This window comes from Otolemur garnettii, unplaced genomic scaffold (assembly GCF_000181295.1).
Source record: "Otolemur garnettii isolate 467f Iridium unplaced genomic scaffold, OtoGar3 scaffold00289, whole genome shotgun sequence".
Classification (NCBI taxonomy): domain Eukaryota; kingdom Metazoa; phylum Chordata; class Mammalia; order Primates; family Galagidae; genus Otolemur; species Otolemur garnettii.
In genome coordinates, this window is record NW_003852684.1 from 616,286 (window position 1) to 636,304 (window position 20,019).

A 20,019-nucleotide genomic window follows, 5' to 3' on the forward strand; every position below is an offset into this window, starting at 1 on the left:
CTCTATGGTTTATCTTACAAGGGTACAAGTGAATCTTTCTAAAAGCAGAGTATGAACATTTTAACTCAATAACTAAGAAAATGACATGAAGGTTATCTTGACCAGTTTGATGAGAGTATTTCAAAATGTATATGAAAACAGCAAAGTGTACACCATGATTGCATTAATGTACACAGTTATGCTATAAGAAATTTAAAAAGTGGAAAAAACATTTTCATAAAAGAGGAATATAGAAGTTGCATGTTCAGATTCTAAGGTTGAAATTATCCCATTAGAATTTGAAACACATCCTAGAAATGCTGGAACTGAGGAGTGTCCGTCAAAATTCAGTAGCAATACCAAAGAGCCTGTTATGGAAATGAAGTATAACAATACTTCAAGAATTCAGTATCATTCAGTTATTAGAAGTCCTAAATCCAAGGCAGAACTTTTTCAATGCAATGGGATAAAGATGGAATTTGTTTATTGGAGTTTGTCACCTCAGAGGATAATGACAGATTTGAAGTAGCCAGAGAATGTCTGAGCTCTAAAACCAAGGGACCAAAAAGGGACTCAAGTTCAAACCAAGTTGAAGATTCAGAAGACAATGTGCTGTTTCAATAAAATGTGAGAAATGTAACTAGATATAGAGAAGAAACTCCACCAGAGGGAACATGTAGCCATGCAACCATGTTGGATTATCAAAATATGAAAAGGGAATTTGAGGTTCCAATACAAAAGCCCCAAGAGGAACAATCATTAGCATGTCAAAAACAGCAGATCATTTGTGATGAAGAGTTGCCAAATGAAATCAAAAAGGCTTCATCTGATTCTCTAAGGAAGTTCAGTAAAGGGAATGTGTTTTTATTGGACTCCACAAAAGAAGGAGAAGTGGGCTGCTTCCCTAATCATAGTTGTTGCCCAAATCTCGTGGTATTAAATATTGTTTTAGAATCACACAACAGGAATTTTCCTGAAAGCAAGAACAAAACTAACATGGGATTAAGGTTATGAAGCTGGGACTGTGCTTCATAGGACATTCTCTGCCAATGTGGGGTGGACAAGTGTAGAAAAAAATATTATAAATATGCAGCTAATACTTGTTGATGAAGTTACTTTATAGGCTGAGATTAGAACACCAGAAAAGAAGCCTCAGTCACTAGTGGAAGTAATTTAGATTTAGGACCATCCAGGTAATTCTTCCCAGATTTCCCTTGCTAGAGGATTCCTATTTTGTTACTAATTTTATATGTGTGACTTAGATATACCAGGAACAAAAAGGGGCATTTTCATATGTTCTTACCCCTGTTTAACTTTACATGAGTAGGAAGAAAGTATATATTTTATGTGAAACACCACTGTACCATTTATAATTTATTTGTAAATTATATATTAGGTGATAACAAATGTCATACCAGAAATCAAAAAAAATGTATATTGAAAGAAAATTTAAAAGTCTGACAATATGAATGTGAACCAGGAAGTGGAGCAACTGGAATTCTTGTATACTTATAGCAGTGCATATTTACACATGTATAACTATTATGGAAATAAATTAGCATTATTGAATAAAGTTAAAAATGAGCATACCTTCAGTTTCACTTTTGGGCATAAACACTAGGGCAGTTTTCAACTTTTTTTTTTTATTCTCATGGCACACTTGAACCTATAGTTAAACTTCCACAACACACTTAGATGATGTTGATTGATAAAAAGAGTAGACCAGGTGCAGTGGCTCACACCTATAATCCTAGCACTCTGGGAGGCCAAGTTAGATGGATTGCCTGAGCTTGCAGGTTCGAAACCAGCCTGAGCAAGTGTGAGACCCCATTTCTAGTAAAAAATTAAAAAAAAAAATAGCCGGGAGTAGTGGTGCATGCCTATAGTCACAGCTACTGAGGAGGCTGAGTCAAGAGGGTTGCTTGAGCCCAAGAGTTTGAGGCTGCTGTAAGCAATGACGCCACAGCACTCTACCCAAGGCCACAGAACAAGACTCTGTGTCAAAAAATGTATAAATAAACAAAAAACACTTGAATTCTTTGCACCACTATGAAAAACTAGGAAATAATAAAAATTAGGATAATACAGGGTTTCCCAAAAGTTGGCCCAAAGGGGCCATACATATGGATAACAGAAAATTATAGCTAAATGTACCTTTTTTTTTAAGAATTTTTTTATTAGATAATAATTGTGTACATTAATTCTATCATAGGATACAGTGTGTTGCTTCCATATACAGTTTGAAAAACTCTCATCCAACTGAATAACATAGCTATCATGTCTTTCTCATAATTGTTGTGTATTTGTCTAAAGGTCAAATATAAATGTCTTAACACAACTAAATGTACCTTTATTTACAATATATTCATCACAAAATATTGGCTACTCCTGTATAACATTTTGTAATTAATGTTTAGTAAGTAAAAAATTATTCTGGAGGCTCAGTACCCATAGCATAGTGGTTATGGTGCCGGCCACATACACCAAGACTGGTGGGTTTGAACCCGGCCTGGCCCAGCTAAACAACAATGACAACTGCAAAGAAACAAAGAATAGCCGAGAGTTGTGTCAGGCACCTGTAGTCCCAGCTACTTGGGAGGCTGAGGCAAAAGAATTGTTTAAGCCCAAGAGTTTGAGGTTGCTGTGAGCTGGTATGTCACAGCACTCTACTGAAGGTGATGTAGTGAGACTCTGTCACAAAATATATATATAATGTACCTAATAAAAGGTACATTTAGCTACAGTTTTACCATTTTCCCTATGTATGGTGATTTGGAGGGCACCCTGTAGATATCTGCTTGGGGAGAGTTCTTCAAATATACAGGTAGTGTCTATCTTCTAAGTAAGACACATAGGTTCTTGCTTTATTTTTACATATTAAATATACATTATAGCTACATTTTTCTTATATATATATATGATATTTAGTAAAAATTAAAATAAATGGTAGTTAATTTGTCCATTAAATAGAATACTATGCATCTATTAAAAAGTTCTATTTGGAGGTCAGGAGAGGTGGCTCATGTCTGTCATCCTAGCACTCTGGGAGGCCAGGACAGGTGGATTGCTTGAGATCAGGAGTTTAAGATAAGCCTAAGCAAGAATAGAAAAATTAGCTGGGTGCTGTGGCAGGCACCTGTAGTCCCAGCTACTCAGGAGGTTGACGCAGGAGGATTGCTTGAACCTAGGAGTTTGAAGTTGCTGTGAGTTAGCCTGACACCATCACATTCTGCCCAGGGTGACAGAGGGAGACTCTATCTTAAATAATAATAATAAATAAAATAAAATAAGACAAAAGCCCAATTCAGAAATGCTCAAAGTAGAAAGGAATGGAATTAAGGGCTGATAGAGGATCAAAGATATTTCTGGGAATAAGAGACAAAGCAAAATTATTGATTCAAAACTTCATGCTTTTCCAATCATCCCATGTACTCAGTAGAAATCTAAAAACAGTAGAACAACAATGACAGTCCCACACAGAGAAAAGCATGTTTAAATTCAGGAAGGGATGCTCAGGGGCTCAATAAGCTCCCACCTGTTGGGTACAATGTAGGGGTATATAGACTTAAAAACAACTCAACTTGGACTTTACCTTACAAACATAAATAATGTAACTTAATCATATGTACCCTCACATTAACCTATAATAAAAAAAAAGAAAACAAAATCCATAAAACCAAATTTCCTGCTTTTCCCTTGTCACCTTCCTTGAGCATACCAAGGTGTGACACTTTGGTTTTCAAAAGGTTTTATTGCCACAATACTCTGCTTTCAAATGAATATTTCCTGGTAATCACAATATTATAGAATGGAGTACTTACAATATTGTGACAGCACCAGGCTGTCAAAAACATTCCAGGGTTCTCTGGACAAGATGGTACCAGGAAGCAGTGGCTGTGGTGGTAGGACCAGCTGGAAAAGCAATGCAGATTCTGGCTTTCTGGGTCTGCAGCCCATGTCTGTGGACCCAGTGCTAAGGCTGTGCAGTGAGGCCCGAGAAATAAGAAGTGAGGCTGGTGGAGGCTGGCTCAGGAGCCCCTGGGGCTCAAGGTTGATCAGTTCCTAGAGGACATGCAGTTGAAGGAATGTACAAGCGGAGGTTAGTTGTCAGAGGCCCCTGATGGTAAACTTCCTCGTGGACACTAGCTTCAAGGAAAAAAGAGTGGAAAAGAAGAAGACCAAAGTCCAGAAGAACTTGCTGCTTCTCAAGAAACCCCATTGGGTCGATCTCATCCTGCCCCTGAATACATCCTCACTCGCCAGGTCCCCAATGCCAAGAAGCTCAGGCAGAAGGAGAAGCTATGGGAGAAGCTGGCAAAGCAGGGAGATCTGTCTCAGGAGATCTTGGCCTGTGGCCAAGACCAAGGTTTGCCCCCAGGATGCTGTTGAGTGGCCCTTCTATGATCTTTAGGCCCCAGACAACCTTCTGGACATGCCATTGTTTGACCAGGACAAGTTTTTTTCTGGAACATACCAAGAAGAAAAGAGTGAAGTGACCTCCACATCTCTGCACCAAGCCCTCTGAGGTAGCTGCTGTGGAGGTGATGCCCGCTGGAGGCTCTTACAACCCGTCCTTTGAAGACCATCAGATCCTGCTCTCTGCCACCCATGAGGTGGAGCTGCAGCGAAAGAAGGAGTTAGAGAAGCTGGAGCAGCAGCTGGCCCGACCTGCTGGGTAGCAGGCTTCCACCTAGGAGTCCATGGTCTGGGAACTATTCCAGGGGATGAAAGAGAGTCTGACTACTGGGGGAGCTAGGCCAGAAGGATGAGAGTCCTGAGGCTGGAGAAGCTGAGGCCTGCACCCCACTTGCCTGCCTGGCCACTGCTGAGAAGAAGATGGCTAGCAGCACTGATGGGAGAAGACTGCTCGCAGCCTGCAGGCACATCAGACCACAGGGCGAGGTACCCGGCTCTTGTACCAGGAGCTCTTCCGGCTATGTGGGATCAAGGACCAAGTGGATCGAAGGCTGGCGGAGGTGGTGCTGCAGTGGAGACTGCAGCAAGCACAGCAGCTGACTGAGGGCAACAAAGCCTGCTAGTCTGGGGTGACTCAAGTATGTCATGGGGTGACCCATGACATACATGTGCAGCTTAGCTCGGAGCTATCTGACTCACTCAGGATACTGAAGCCAATGGCAACATCCTCCAAGACTGGTTCAAGAACTTCCAGAGGAGGAATATGATGGAACCTCAGTGGAGAGACAAGTTCAAGTGCAAGTACAAACTGAAACTCCTGGATATGCGATCATTCTGGGAGATCTAGAAAGAGCTGTAGGATGCTGGAGCTCCTCCTTTCAATAAAGTACCTTCTGACCAACAACAACAACAAGAATTCCAGGACTGAGCATGATGGCTTATACCTATGATCCTAGCACTTTAAGGGGTTGAGGCAAGAGAATTGCTTGAGGCCAGGAGTTTGAGACCAGCATGTGTAACATAGCTAGAGCCTATCTCTACAAAATTTGTTTTTCAAGTGTAGGACTGTGACCTACACAGAAAGCTACACCATGGGTGGTTTTCTGCCAAGCCATAGAGGTGATGTTGTTACCACAGTGAACCTGGAGGTCAGAACATCAAGCCATAGAGGATAATTCGTAAGCAGTAAGGTTTCATGGAATTTGCCTTGCTAAGTTTTGTACTTCCTAGGGATCCCTCACTCCTTTCTTTTTTCCCATTTCTCTCCTTTGGAATGAAGAGAGAAATCCTATCCTATGCCTGTGCCACCATTATATTTTGGAAGCACATAACTCATCTGGTTTCCTAAGTTCACAGCTAGACAGAAATTTTGCCTCAGGATGAAATGCTCCCTCAAGGCTCACCTTATCTGATGTAGATAATTTTTAAATAAGAATTTGGACTTTAGGGTTTTAAGTTGATGATAAAATGAGTTAGGATTTTTAAGGCTGTTGGGATGAAACAAATGTATGCTGCATATGAGATTAATTTGGTGAGGATGAAATAATCTTGGGGTTATGAAAAAAAATAAACTCGGACCCAGTCAGATGCTATTAATTGGTGATTTATTCACACCTGTGCAGGGGCCCATTGTTCTGAGACAAGTGGCCCTGAAGTGCAGGGTTTTTTGTCTTTTATACCTTTTTTTCTCTTCATAGCTTAAGCGAGCAGGGGGAGGGATGAGGAATGTTGCCATTGGCAGGGTTACAGCTTGGTTATCAGTGGATATGTCTCATATCACAATGATTATGATTATATAACAATAATTGATTAATGGATACATCTTTAATCACAATGGTTATGGTTATACAACAGTAATTAATCAAGCCTCAGTGAGTTTTCCACCATTGTTCATCTACTGAGAACTTGGGGGTTTTGTGAAACGTGGGACTTTCCGTGCCTCTTTGAATTCTGGAGAGCATGGAAATGGGCCAGGAGAAGTGGAGGAATGGGAGAGAGGAGGAGGTTGCCCGTAGGGTGGGGAACGGGAGAGGGTGGGGGAACAGGAGCTTGCCTGTAGGGTGGGGGAATGGGAGAAGGCAGGGGAAACCAGGGGGAACAGGAGCTCACAAGGGAAGAGGTGAAATGTTATAGACTAAATATTTGTGTGAAGAAGACTGGAAAGTGTGAAGATCCCCAAATATGGCACTGCAGTATGCTGATTATTTCAAATGAATGGCCCTCGAAGACCAGCCGACACTGATGAAGCTTTACTTGGGTAATCCCTTATCTGCCTGAAGTCTGAGACAGCAAAGAAGAAAAAATAGCTACCTCTGGTCCTTTCCCTTAGTTTTCATTAATTTAATTTATATCCTATAAAGAGAGATTGAAATCTATCAGCACACCTGGACAGACTTTTGTCACAAATCATTTCTGTTACTTCAGCACCTGTAGCACAGTGGACCCAGTGGATGTTGGCAGGTTCGAACCCGCCCCAAGCCAGCTAAACAACAATGACAACTGCAACAAAAAATAGTCAGCATTGTGGCAGGTACCTATAGTCCCAGATACTTGGAGGCTGAGGCAAGAGAATCACTTAAGCCTAAGAGTTTGAGGTTGCTGTGATGCCATGGCACTCTAGGGAGGGTGACATAGTGAAACTCTGTTTCAAAAAAAAAAAAAAATCATTATCTGCTCTGTGGGCTCAACAGAGTTTGTCCCAAGCCAAAGTATATTCTCTAACCCCATTGAGTTCTCCTAAAATTTACTTACTGTTCCCCCGAAAGCTAGTCATTTGTCCCCATCTTCTTTTCATCTGTGAAAAAGGTATGTAAATGCCTATACCTTGTTGGATTATTGGGTAATCACTCTTCTGCAACTTCCTTGTGTTATGCACATAAATATAAATTTTTCATGCCTTTTACCTATTAATTTGCCTTTCTTAAGTCTATTTTTCAGTGACCCTTCAGTAAAGGAAGGGGAAATTTTCCCTTTCCCCTGAACATGTTACCTCTAAAATGTATATGCTAAAGATGTAACCCTCAAAATGATGGTATTAAGAGCTGGGGCATTTGGAAGTTAATCTGGAGGCCCCATGTTTCTATTAGTGGCCTTGTAATAGGAGACACAAGATCTTGCTCTCATGTGTGCTTGCTCTCCCCATCATGTGAAGACTGCCATGTGCAAGCCAGAATGAGAGGCTTTACCAGAAACCAAATTAGCTGGCACCTTGATCTTGGGCTTTTTCTAGCCTCTAGAACTGTGAAATGAATGTCTGTTGTTTAAGTCACACAGTCTATGGTACTTTATTATACCATAATATCTCATTATATCTGAGTTAACTAAGATAAGATCTAATGTAGAAAAGCCAAATTCTTATCTTTGGGTAGATTTCAGGCCAGTGTCTAGGAGGTGCAGAAGAGAAGACCCTCAGGTATGTTTTTGGCTATGCCATAGAGGTGGTTTGAAGGCTTATAAAACCCTGAACAAACCTCTCTGGCCTCCGATTTCCATATTCACACAGCCACTCTCCAATGTCTTTTTGGACCTCCCAGAACCATGATGGCCTGAATGTGGCTTTGCTATTGGCAATACCTAGAACTATATCACCCATTAGCAGGGAATCAAATAGTATCTGGTGAATAACTCACGAGTTTCTCTGGCATTTTGTTTCCTTTAGTTAGCCCAAAAAGCCTGATTATCTCTAGGATTCTCATATGGAATAAACAGCTTCTAGATAAGAAAAACAAAGGTTAAGAGCCTGCAAAAGGTTCATCGTTGCATGCTGTAATAATTCTATTGTTCCAGGGTTTAAAATGAGAGAAAATGGGCCAGGCACAGTTGTTCATGCATGTAATCCTAGCACTCTGGGAGGCCAAGGTGGGTGGATTGCCAGAGATTTCAGGCTCACGACCAGCCTGAACAACAGTGACACCCCATCTCTAAACATAGCTGTAGTGCCTGTGGTTGGGTCATGAGGGTGGAGCCCTCAGGAATAAGATAGTTGCACTTAAAAAAAGGGACCCCCCACAGAGAGTGTTCTCCTGTCTTCTTTCTGCCATGTGAGGACACCATAAGTCAGCAAAATGAACCCCAGAAGTGTTTTCACCAGGACCAACTGTGCCAGCACCTAATCTCAGACTTCAACCTCCAGAACTAAGAGAAATAAATTTCTGCTGTTTATAAATGACCCAGTCTGTTGTACTTTGTTATAGCAGCCCTCACTAAGACAATAGCACAGACATTTGATCCTCAGTCCTATAAAAAACACTAAGTAAATTTCTCCAAGTTTTTTTCTTTTTTATTTTATCCCTTCCATTCTGTGATTCTCCAAAATTTAAGTCAAAACTGTTGTGAGAGCTTTTGTCTGCCAAAGTTGGTAATAATGATAATGATGACAATAAAATTCTGACATATTTGAAAAGGTTAACTTCTAAAGTTAGTTATACACAAAGAAAATGTGGTAATAAAGTATCTTTCAATGGTTGAATATTTTTCAAGTTACAACAAAAATACTCGTGTTTAAACACAAAGATTGATGTGATGACTGTTTACCATAAAGTTTTCCAGGATTCAAGATTCACAAACCATTTTCCTTTTTGTGCAAAATATTTCTCAAGGCTAGGTGTGGTGGATCATGCTTGTAAGCCCAACATTCTGGGGGGACAAATAGGGAAGATACCTTGATGTCAGGAGCTAGAGACCAGACTGAGCAAGAGCAATACCCCATTTATACTTTAAAAAATAGAAAAAGTAACCTGGCAAAATGGTGCCTGCCTTTAGTCCCAGCTATTTGGGAGGCTGAGGAAGGAGGATGGCTTAAACCCAGGTGTTTGAGGTTGTTGTGAGCTAGGCTGCAGCCGCATCACTCTAGCCTGGGCACATATGGAAGCTCTGTCTAAAAAAAATACTTTGTAGAATATGGCTTATCTTCCATTGATAGTAGGACATGAACAGGAACCATTGCCTTTAGACCTCTACAAATGGGCTATGAGTTGTTCTGTTTATCATTGTCTATTATTAGGGTAAGTTGAGGCCTCTCCTTGCTGGAGAGCAGAAGGTTATTCTTTTTATTTCTCTAGGAAAGGAACACACATTTTGCTTGTAACAGTATTTTTAAATACTTCAGTATATTACATTTTATTCAGAAATTTCTTGATCTTTACCATGTTCAAATTCATGAAAAATAGAACAATTAATAGAATTATCAAATCACAAATATCAAAAGCTTTCTAAAACCCTTGGAGTTCCCAGGCCCAAATAACTGCCATTGACTCTTAAAGCTCTCAAGGATCCATAGGTAATCACCTTATATTTAATAAATGGCTTCCTTGTGCATTGGGGATTTTTTTTTTTTTGAGACAGAATCTCACTCTTGCACAGGTAAGAGTGCCATAGTGTCATTATAGCTCACAGCAACCTCAAATTCTTGTGGTCAAGAGATCCTCTTGCCTCAGCCTCCCTAGTAGCTGGAACTACAGGTTCCTGACACCACACCCAGCTAGTTTTTCTATGTTCAAGAGAGACTGGATCTCGCTCTTGCTCAGGCTGGTCTCAGACTCCTGAGCTCAAGCAATCCTCCATCAGCCTCCCAGAGTGCTGGCATTATAGGCATGAGCCACTGTGCCCAGCCTGCATTTGGCAATTTCACTTCCAAACCCAGATACTACTCTAGTACAATGTGATGTGATTGAATATTCCAAGAGACTCATACAATACCTCCAGCTTTATGACCAAAAGACGAAAGGTACATTTTCAAAGTACATACCTAAACATTCTTTGTGTGATCTGTAATTGGGAGATGTATCTTCTGGAATATGCAGGAGAAACAGAGCTTCCCTGAGTCTTGTTGAAAATATCTTCTTGGTAATGTTTACAAGTTTACATATTAGTAAAACTCCAATGAGTTGATACTTAAGACTGTCCATGAAAAGGTGAAATATCAGTTTTCTAGAATTTAGAGAAATCACGGGTAAACTTACTCTGAGTCAAGTTTGAGAACATAAGCCTGGGAACACAGATGGACTCAGTACAGATAGAGATTGTTTCAGAAAGTAGGGTACATGAGGCACAGTATATATGCACCTTCTAACAGGGGGTGAGGTACAGTGGAAGTAGGATATATGTGGCCCAGAAGGTGGGAGAAGCAAGTATCATGTAAAGGCAAAGGGAAACTTGCCCTTTTCACCCCAGAAATTCACTGAAAGATCAACTCACAATTTAAGCAGATTATTATGAGAAGTGTTTATTTCCAAATACCATGCTCATGAGATGAACCACAAGAGTGGTTAACCAATGTTCAGTGATGATCAAATACCTTTATAGATGTCTTTTAGAAGAGAGAGGGGAGAATTTGAAGTGTAGATGCAGCAAATGGTTGCTAGGGAGAATGAATAGATGGAAAAAAACAGCTTGAATCATAAATTAAGCTGAGAGACAGGTATTAAGTTTATAACCTCTCAGTGAGATAGTTAACAAAGTCCAGTTACATGGAGAAGAGGTCATATTAAGTTTATAGGCCTAAGTTTTATCACTCATGTGTCCAATACAGTCATCTTGAGCCATTATTAATTTTTTTTCATTTTTCATTTTCTGCTAATCATATATAAAACCTTTATCAATGGGAGACTTGGTAGGGACAAAGCCTTTTGCCCATCACCATAACAGGAAAAAAATAAAATATTTAACTTAAAAAGTGTAACTTGAGGTTGAGGCAAAAGGGTAGCTGGCTCCCAGGAGTTTGAGGTTGCAGTGAGCTGCGATGATACCACAGCACTCTAGCCAGAGAAACACAGAGAAACCCTGTCTCAAAAAAAATGTGTCTTTTACAATTAAATTTATTTTTTACTTTTTGTTATTTTTTATTAAATCATAGCTGTGTACATTGATGCAATCATGGGGTACAATGTGCTGGTTTTATATACAATTTGAAATATTTCCATCAAACTGGTTAACATAGCCTTCACTGCATTTTCTTAGTTATTGTGTTAAGACATTCATATTGTATACTTAGTAGATTTAACTTGTTTGAAGATTAGATAATTGAAGAAAAATATCTAATTGTCAAGCAAGTTAAATTTATTTTTTAAATTCCTTAAAAAAAATGTACATGACTTCCTTCTTGAGAGGGGACACTAAGAAAAGGGCTTTAAGGAGGTTGAGAAGAAAACCTAGCCTCTTGAAGCAGGACGTCTGGAGGGCCCATAAGAATCTGGATATGAAGTCACCTAGGTAAACAATGACCAATTGACAGGGACCAACAATTACCAGTAGGAAAGGGCAATACTGCCAGGAGACCCAGAGAGGCTAATGAAAGACTTGCAGCCAATTTCAAATGGAGAGAGTATTTATACCCCTGCCCACCTTTGCCTCTCTGTCTCTCTCACCTTTTCTCCTCCATGAGAGGCACCTGATTCCAACTCTCTTTGGAAGTGCTCTAAATGCTCTCTTTGTTCTTAAAATCTCTCTTTCTTATCCTGAAACTTGTGTAGATTACCTTCACTTTCTATCCACACTGCCTGAGCAGCTCCAGGTTTATTTTCAGTTTCCACTCACTTTTGCTCTTATTTACCACTGTGCCTCGATTAAATTTTACTAGAGTTCAGCTAGGGAAACTGGGTTTGGGGAACCAGGGCCCCTGACCCCCAGCACTCTTACTCTAGTGGACATCCATTTTATCAGAAGCATTTAATGTTGAGGACTTCTAGGAATCCTCTACAAACCACTGAAAGCCACTGTTTGTATAAGTGGACAGTTTCTGCATAAGACAAAACAAGCCACTGACTTTTTTTTTTTTTTGCAGTTTTTTGGCTGGAGCTGAGTTTGAACCTACCACCTCCGGCATATGGGGCTGGTCCCTTACTCCTTTGAGCCACAGGCACTGCCCAAGCCACTGACTTTAGAACTTCTACCCAAGACAACAGAATAAGATTTCACCCAGCTAATTTTTTCTATTTTAAGTAGGGCCATGTTCTCCACTCCTTCCCAGGCTTGGTCAAAATCCTGAGCTCAAGGGATCTACTGCCTTTGGCCTCCCAGAGTGCTAGGATTACAGGTGTGAGCTCTACATTCAGCCTCATTTCAGTAATGTTTCAGGGAATGTTTAGGGGATGGGAACATGAGCCTAGGTCACTAACTTTTCTATTCATATTACCTATTATTACATTACAACATGCTCTCAAACACTAATATTGAAACAGAATAGCCACCCATTCCCCCCATAGATATGGAAGTGTAAAATTGAGAGTGGAGAATATGTAACAGGGGAAAAGCCCTGGAAAAATAGTGAAAATGTTTTCTGTCTCTAACTCTTTTTGAAACTAAGACATGCATTCCTGCCTTTAGTGGTAGTCCAGAGGAGTAGGGAAATGACTCTGGTTATTTTGCACTATCAAGATGGGTCAGGAGGCTGAGGCCTGGCTGATTGGCAAAGGTGCTGAGCTGCTGAGCTGGCTCCCAGGTGGGCAGCAGAGATCACAGTTGTGTCTTCATCTGATATGGGACATTAACTGCTGCTGAATAACAATGTTTCTTAATATTTTGGAGACAGAGTTTCACCTGTCACCTCAAACTCTTCAGCTCAAGTGATTCTCTTGCCTCAGCCTCCCAAGTAGCTCTGACTACAGGTGTCTGCACGTTGCTGGGCTATTTTTTAGAGATGAGGTCTTGCTCTGGCTCAGATTGGTCTCAAATCCGTGAGCTCAGGCAATCAACCCATCTTGGCCACCCAGAGTGCTAGGATTCCAGGCATGAGCCACCTCACCTGGTCTTAGACATTCTCTCTTAAGAGGTCTGTGATGCTGGACTTGGTCGTTCATGTCAGTAATCATAGCACTCTCGGAGGCCAAGTAAGTGGTTTGCTTGAGCTCAGGAATTTGAGACCAGCCTGAGCGAGAGGGAGACTACATTTTTTACTAAAAATAGAAAAAACAAACTAGGTGTTGTGGTGTGTGCCTATAGTCCCAGCTACTAGGGAGGCTGAGGCAAGAGAATCACTTCATCCCAAGAGTTTGAGGTTGCTGTGAGGTATGATGCCACTGCATTCTACACAGGGTGACAGAGTGAGACACTGTCTCAAAAAAAATCCTCTGTGTTTCTGCTTATGTGTAGGAAAAATTGGTATCTTGAGAGGTACAGTCTGTTATTTTTCCTCATTTTCCAGCAAAGTAATAAATTTTCCTTTTCCTTTTCAAAACCACTTGTTCTTGTATGTTTTTTGATGTGGCCTCCAACGCAAGTGCTGAACTTTCAGTAACAATATGATCACCCTTATCTTCATCTTATTATTTGGAACCTTTGTGACTGTATTCTGTAACTTAAGGAAAAACAAAATTTACCTTTAAGTTTTTCACAAGTCTTAGATACTTCTCTGAGTTTCACTGACTGCTGGATCTAACATCTACCAAGACATGCCAACAATAATTTAATAGCAATTCCTTTAAACACTTCCAACAGCAGAGAATCTCCCTTTCTGCACTTAAACTTCCCTCATATTGTTAAATCTCAACCTTCAACCTTTTGAAAATGGGCTTTGACCTCACATTATCAGAATGCTTCTGCTAAGGTTATTATAATATGAATAAAAAATAGCCAATCAGAAGTAGACAATAATATTGAGGGTTTGGGGGCATAACAGACAGTTTATTCTCTTTAGAAACATGTGATCCTCTTTTTTTTGAACTATTTAACTCTACTCAAAAATTTGTCTACCTTTAGGGACACAAAAACCAGCTTACCCCGCCTACGATTAGTGATACTTATACTCCCAATACAGGGCTCCTCCACTCAGGGCTGGACAGGGGCCCCATATTTTCTAGGCCTGGGTGAGCTCAGAAATGAGTCTCATCACAGACATCCATTTCTAGGCACAAACAGGCCACCCTTTCTAGGACATTCTTCTTGAAGTAGGCAGCATACCCTAATTACTTGTGTGAGAAAAAAACTGTAGGACCTGCAATCCTGTGCTAATTTTAGGATTATTTTCTGCTGGCAGAACTCTGGCCAATTGTGTCAAACTTCCCAAAACCCACTTGCCTGAAGGATAGTATTTAAACCCCTACATTGAAGACTCAGGGGCTTCCCACTTGGCTTCTCCCTCTGTGCTGCCAGAGGTTCTGTTCCCCCTTTTGCTTATCATTCTATCAGTTTTTCCCTGTCAATAAACTATCCTATTGCTTATCAGCATGTTCTGTGGTTTAATTATTTTTTTGAAGGAGTACCAAATTTCTATATTTGAGGGAATGAGACAAATGAAAGAACTTTAGTGAATGTTTTGGAACAACTTATGGGAAAGGTAAAGCAAACCCCAACAAGCATGTACTGCCTTGGTGATCACAGAAGTCATCCCATGGCTATAGGGAAGTTTGCCAAAGGCTTAGGTCTCATCACCACTGTCTGTCAGAGTGTGCTTGTCAAAGAGATACTCTGCCATGCCCGATCAGAGGCTCCCACCCTGCACAGGTTGATTATGTGGTCATTCAGTTCTTCAATGAATTTCAGGTAATGTGTGTCAATGAAATCACACAGTGGGGATCATTTTTGTCAATGACCAGTTTGTGCAGTTCTAGTGACTGATTTACATTTTTTTCCCAAGTGTAATGCACACTCCATCACATTCATCCCACTCTCCCAGTCATCACAGTCCGGTTGCAAGATTTCTCAGTTTCTTAGCATATTCTCTCTCCTCATGAGATTGGACCAGAAAGTATTTGGCAATATTCTTCAATGCCACATACTCATGGTCAAAGGAGTAGGGCCTGGACAGGTAGACATAAGAGGTGTAGAGCTCCAGGTTGAGCTGGCTATTGATGGCAGCCTCTGAGTCCTGGTGGTAGTTCTGGTGCACCTGCAAGAGGGAAATTGTTGTCATGCCAGCAGCTGAGGAGAGGTGGTGGCAGTTGAAAGTGCTGGGCTGGTGGCCCCAGGGGCCTTGGGGTGGTCAGAGGGCACAGTGAGGTGTTGGAGGGCTGGTTGTGAGTGGCTGGCCAGAGTTCTGTCCAAGCACTGTTTAAGCCAGACACCGTGGGGACTCTTGGTGAAGAACATTATGTGGTTTCATTCTTCAAACCCTGAGACCAGGGACTCAGCATAGAGAGAAATTCCAACACCAATATGTTCTACATCCTACTAGTACCCTAGTACTACCCTTGGTAGTGGTACTCTCACCATCCATATGGATGGTAGGCTGACACTTGTGTAACCAGATGAAGAGAGTCCAGCTGCCTGTCACTGTCAGCCAATATGCAGATACTGGGATAGTTTTAACAAGCTTTATCATCAGAATGCCAGCAATTCTGGAGAACAGCGAGAGTAAGCTCTCCAAGACTGTTCTGTTCTTCCAGTTCTAAAACCACAGTTTCATGCATAAAGTTAAAAGGAAGAACCCTACTAATCTTATCTTCAATAACAGTAATTAACATCATGTTAAACAACAGTTATTACCAGAATCCATGACCCATAGTAAACAATAATTGACATAACCCATGAATGACTTATACAATAACATTCCAATTCAAAAGCTAATCTGTTAAATAAGTAGCCCTAAACTACTCTGGATATACACTTTTTGCTTAAAGCTGAATTTATAAAACAAGGATGGAAGATATGAAGTGAAAGTCACATAGGACCTAAACTGACTAGACCAGCTATGTCATGTCAGCCCTAGGCTGCCTGACTCCATCTTATTCTCACTACATGCATTGTCACTTACACTGGTCTGCCACAAACTAAATTATTCTGTCTATTCAGGGTAATTGTTCAATATTTTCAGATATTTAAAAGTATTATCCCTCTACTGGATTATGTCCATATTTCCCTGGGAAAAAAATCTTACCCAGAAAACTCCAAAATGCAGTACACACAAGCTTCCTTAAAAAACAAACTCCCAGAAGGCATAAGTGACTCCCATTACATGCATACTATGTAAACTGCAATTCCCTCATTAAGAGTAAACAGGGTCTAAAACTTACCTCAGACCCTCACAAAAGTTAAGTAGCACAGCGTCAATTTTGAAAGGCAAACAAAGTACTCTCTACTCATTAGCCAGGAATATTGTGGGAAATTACATAGTCCTTGATTACCGCTTAACTAGCCAAGGGGTAATTTATGCTACAGAAAACACTCCTTGCAGCACCTACAAACTCAAAACAAATAAACTCAGACTAAGTTAAGAAAATATAAAAACTGTCATTTTAGAGTCATTGTTCTCATCTTAATACAGAGCCACAGAAACCCTGAACAAATGGAGATTTCTTTCATAGATGTAACCTACAAAAGGATAATCTCTCATGTTATTTTTAGAGTCTCTCTTGTGTCTACTTTTCTTCAAAATAATTAGCTCAAAATAATCTTTATGCCAAATAGAAAATAATTTGGGGTGGCATAATCTAGCCTCTTAGAGTCGTATTTTTGGGTGACATGTCCTGAACCCCAAAAGTCGTTAATGCCTTTCTGCAACCATTGTCAAATCAAAGGATTTAATTAATTTTCCCTTCAGCAAAAGGAGCAGGAGAGACTAATGAAACTCCAAATTTGGAATACATTGTCTGCAAATAGTTTCTAAAGCAAAATATTGGCTATGGTGAAAATCTGGATATTATGGATGAATGTTCTTCAGGCTGACTTCATCTGGCCTTGGCCAGAAGGGGAGCTAGAAAGAGCCAGGCATTCCTTGACATCCAAGAGCTAGCCTGGTACTATCAGCCAGATCTTGGTATTGTGAGGAACTGGCCCGACATTCAGAGCTGGGCTATGGTGATCTCCTATTGGACATGAACAACTTCACAAAACAGTAACACCAGACAAGGCTGTGATGGACAAGGCAAAAACAAGATCACATCATAGTCATATTTTATTGTTATCAGATGAAGAGAGTCCATCTGCCTGTCATTGTCAGCCAAGTACAGAGACAGGGATTAGGTCTAACAGAAAGCCAGAAATTCTGGAGAAGAGTGAGAGTAGCCTCTTTAAGACTGTTTTGACATTCCATTTCTAAAACCACAGTTTTATACATAAAAGTTCAAAGCAAAAACCATGTTAACCCTCATTTTAAATAATAATTATCTCTTATTTTATATTATTTCATTTTATTATTTATTTATTTTTTATTGAGACAGAGTCTCTCTTTGTCACCCTCAATAGACTGCCATTGCATCATAGCTTACAGAAACCTCAAACTCTTGAGCTCAAGTGATTCTCTTGCCTCAGCCTCCTTAATAGCTGGGAATACAGGTACTCACCACAACGCCTGTCTATTTTTTGTTGTTGTTGTTGTTTGTTTAGCAGGACCAGGTTTGAGCCCACCAACCCCAGAACATGTGGCCAGCGCCCTAACCACTGATCTGTGGGTGCCCAGCCAATCCCTTATTTTAAACAAAGATAATCGTGACTCATAATAAACAATAATGGACATAACCTATGACCCACAACAATATTTCTAATTCAAAAGTTAATCTCCTAAATCAATAGCACCAAACTGCTCAAGATATATACTTTTAGCTTAAATCTGAATTTACAAAACAACAAAGATGGAACAGAGAGGTTAAGGTCATGTAGGACCTAAAATGACCAGACCAGCTTTGTCATGTTAGCCCTAGCCTGACTGACTCCATCTTATTCTCACCACATGTTCTCTCTTTAATAACATAGACTAAACACAACTTGGCATAAGGTACAGAAATGAACAACATCCCCCTATCCTAACTAATATGAATGACTACTGCTTTTTGATATTTTAACCAGTTACATCTTTAGCCATGCTCTGTATTCTTGCCTCTTCCCAGATAGGATTATTAAGATTCCCAGTTCTAGAATTATCCTTAACCCCTCATAGCATCTGACTCAAAGAAAAATGTTAATTACTTACATCTTCTCTAAAACAATTTAATATAAACCCCAAACCTAAAATAAGTCCTTTCTAATTTCATTTTTTAAAATTTATTTATTTATTCACTTGGGGGGAGGGGCATAGCAGTTGGATAGCCTGAGCTCATGGGTTCAAGACCAGCCTGAGCCAGAGTGACACCTAGTCTCTAAAAATAGCCAGGTGTTGTGGTGGGCACCTGTAGTCCCAGATTCTTGGGAGGCCAACGCATGAGAATCACTTGAGCCTAAGAGTTTGAGGTTGCTGTGAGCTATGACGTCATAGAACTCTACCAAGGGTAACGAAGTGAGACTCTGCCTCAAAAAAAATTATTTATTATTATTGTTTCAGAAGCAGGATCCTTTCCATCACCCAGCCTGGAGTTCAGTGGCACAGTCACACTTCATTGCATCCTGGAACTCCTGGGCTCAAAGGATCCTCCTGCCTCAACTTCCCAAGTAGCTAGGACTACACATGAGTCCCACCACATCTAGCTAATATTTTAATTTTTTGTAGAGATAGGGTGTTGGTATGGTGCTGCCCAGGTTGGCCTTGAAATCCTGAGTTCAAGTCATCCTCCCTGCCTCAGCTTCTCAAAGTGATAGTATTACATGTGTGAGCCATCACACTTGGCCAAAATAAGACTGTTCTAACACCCTTTCATGTAGGTACTACATGGTAACTTCACAGAGAAGTAAGGCCCACGTGTTTCATAATAGGGATGCCTGTTGTGTTGTTTGACTACTTTCCAATATTTTGCATGAAGAACAATGAGAAAATTCACTCAAATTTTAACCCCTACAGGCCAAGAAAAGCTGTACTCTTCTCTACATTTCTTTTCGCCCATTCCTTCATCTCTCATCTTCTCAGAAGAGGAAAGTAATTTTGAAATACACCCACTTTGCCTTTGGAAGGAGTTCAGTGTACTTAGCATTAAATTCATTATTGTAAAGACCTAACTGTGAATAATTGTTCTAAATGAAATTTAGATTGGTTCTTAGTGTTCAAAATGACCCATGTTCAGGAAACTTGCTGAAGATTCCTACTGAGTAACTTTGAAGAACATTTTTTGACAAAAGTGGAATCTCTGTATTTGCCCTATATTTCCATAAAAAGTCTCAAATTTTCTTTCCTAGTTAAAGTGGCTTTCCTTAGCAGAGCTCTTAAGTGTAGGGAGAGGTTTATACTGCATTAATGTACACAGCTATCATTTAATAATTTAAAAAAAGTGTAGGGAGAGGTGGTAACAACGGCAGGCTTACCACTATCCAGATGATCACAATTATATTTACTAACATCATTATCAAGAATAAAGATCAACTTGTGAAGATTCATACATGAACAATTCCTTTCACCAAACCTGATGGAGACATTCTACTTTGGGGCTTGACTGGTATGAACACTCAGGGGTTTTCTGAGCCAGCTTCATGTTATGCTCATATTGAAGATGTCCTGCCATCTAGTGGGCAAATTGCATAGTGCTTCTAGCTTATTTAAAATTGAGTTGAATGCTTAGGGAGCTCCAGCACACCTTATGGGTCTGAATGAAATACTGACAAAGCTCCATCTATTTCAAGATGCCAGGAACGGTTTAAACTTTAGGGAAATACTCTGACTTTGGTGGGAAAACAATTCATCACAGTAGTATTTGATTTGACCTTGAAGCGGAGGCCCCTTTGACCCTGACCTTGTATGACAATGTTTGTGAATATCTATCCTGAAACCATGATGAGATACACATTGGCAGCAGGGTTCTGGAAGCGCTAAAGGTGAGCAGGTGTATTTCA

The 20,019-nt window shown here is 40.3% G+C and overlaps 2 pseudogenes; one reads left to right on the top strand and one right to left on the bottom strand.

Annotated features, from left to right (window-relative positions):
* Positions 1–572, top strand: part of LOC100941851 — an 8,416-nt pseudogene extending 7,844 nt beyond the window's left edge.
* Positions 573–14,746: 14,174 nt separating this feature from the next.
* On the bottom strand, positions 14,747–15,241 carry LOC100966236 (annotated as a pseudogene).
* Between the last annotated feature and the right edge of the window lie 4,778 nt (positions 15,242–20,019).